We start from the raw sequence: 2,157 nt of genomic DNA, 5'->3' as shown, positions 1-2,157 counted from the left end.
GTATAATATGCCGACAATTACAGGAAAAGAGCCAAATATGTGCTACTTCTTTTCACAAGTAAGTTTGACATTGTTTCCATGGGCGTTCTTACAAGGGTGTAAGGTGTCCTAAGTATTTTATTTGTTAATTTATTATGTTTGTATTTTGATACTGACACTAGCTCTGTGTTTATTTGTAGAATACCATAAGATCCTGCGATACGAGCAGTGTGGCTAGAAAATTTCGCCATATCTGAATATGATTTTTCAAAGGATAATTATGTCTGTCGAAGCATTTCCGTGCTACAGATATTAAGGTAACAGTAACTGGAAAACGATGTCTCACACATGGAGCTGTGCCTATTAATACAACATTTGGAAGGTAATACGTTTTAGCACAGTGTTGATGAAATGGTTGTGCCGTCTCAAAGGTTCCCTCTTCGAGAAATTGCCAGTGAAGGAAATTTTATAGATGTTGCTATAAAACATCTTCAATCACATGTTGTCCCTGTTCCATAAGAGACGAGCTGTCAATGTTATGAGCTCAAAATTCAGCTTATTTTTGTTGCGTACATTTAAAACATGCTTATTTTCCCACACGATTAAATGTTGTTCAATGTAAATTCATTTTTCCGTTACTTTTAGTACAAATATGTTTTGTTTTCTTTGCATTGTTTATATTCCAGCAGATTTTAATTAAATATATTTTTGCTCCTTTTCTTGTAGTTTTATTTAAATTATTTATTTTAATAAATGTTCTTCCAGTAATCGAGAACTACTATGAAATAATAGAATTAATAGTAGGCAATGACATTGCTATAGCTATAGTATAATGATAGTTTCAATCGAGGAGTTTTCTTTAGTCACTCTTTTGTTCTGGAAATGTTTTTAAAATATTAATTATAGATTTTGAAGAAACCATTAACTTTTTCCTATTTATTGTCTATTTATTACACATGAAAGCTTAAATAATCGAGCACTTCTGATTTTATTCTATTAAAAAGTGTAATTTTTATGGTTTCCTTATATTATGATAGATTTTAAACCTAAACTCGGTACGCCACTGTACCAAGGACCATTGTGTTTACTTATATATCATTTGTTTATCAACATACAATAGGTTGAGGTTACATGTTTACACTGTGTACTGAAATAGGGAATGCGGTCTCCCCTTTATTTATTACTCTGAGGTCTGAACACCCCTGGGGGACTTTCGTTTTTGACAAAATTAGTACCTATTAGCAACTAATATCAGTTCAAAGTAACTCTAAGTTCTCTCTGGTGTAGATGAATGACAGAAAGGGAAAGAGTTAGTTTAGGTACCATCTTTGTCTGTCGTGCAAACACGTGAGTGGCTAACGCAACTCCCTCGACGATTAGAGACAGATACCGGGTACCCAAACTATCGCTCTTTCTCTTTACATCGTCTACACTTTTTAACACACGGTGCTTCCTCCATGTATTATTTGTTATAACAATCATAAAACCCTGTGTTCGAGGGTGCTTGTCACTCAATGTTGCTCTTTTCCCCTGTTGTACCTACCAACTATAACTACGCGGTCGAAATTATAGAGAGTGATTCATCTCTAGCTTTTGGACTAGTAAGGGGGATGAAGCGTGCCGGGAACGAAAATCCATTGGCGTGTCTGCGTAAAAGGCAACAAGATATAGAAAACATTGAAAAAAGATAATAAAACATAACATCTAATATTTTTTTACGGTTTGCTATAACCGGCACTTTGATCGATTTTAATTATTACAGCATTTTAAAACGTCCCAGTTGTTTTTTAAATTTATAAATTTATTATAGCCACGGAATTATACCCCTCGTCTACGCTTATGCTATGACATTTCTCAGGACGGGTATATCAAGTCCGTTTACACCCACTAAAAAAGCATTTCCTTGATTCATAGATCGACGTTCAGTGTGACCCAGTCTATAGGCGATTATAGATTCTATCGATGTGCGTAGCGAGCGGCACAAAGATAAATAATATTGAACCGTTATGAAAATCATTTTATATTTTATACGCGTTATGGTAATAGTGTTTTTATATTATGTCTGAGTCACTCTCTATAATTTCTACCGCAGAGATATAGCTGTTTTCCTATTGTCTGGAACTGCACCTGAAGTGTATTTCTACTCTTTAAATACTTCAAACTTAAGCAATTTTAAAC

General features: G+C 34.1%; 1 long non-coding RNA gene across 1 annotated transcript; it reads left to right on the top strand.

Annotated features, from left to right (window-relative positions):
* Positions 1 to 697, top strand: LOC111691616. The gene is made up of 2 exons (XR_002762999.1): positions 1 to 58; positions 180 to 697. It is a non-coding gene; the product is annotated as an uncharacterized LOC111691616 (long non-coding RNA).
* Positions 698 to 2,157: the final 1,460 nt, after the last annotated feature.

Source organism: Anoplophora glabripennis, unplaced genomic scaffold, assembly GCF_000390285.2.
Source record: "Anoplophora glabripennis isolate ALB-LARVAE unplaced genomic scaffold, Agla_2.0 scaffold393, whole genome shotgun sequence".
Lineage (NCBI taxonomy): Eukaryota > Metazoa > Arthropoda > Insecta > Coleoptera > Cerambycidae > Anoplophora > Anoplophora glabripennis.
The sequence above is the reverse complement of the archived record's forward strand: the minus strand, read 5'-3'. Positions and strand labels throughout refer to the sequence as shown.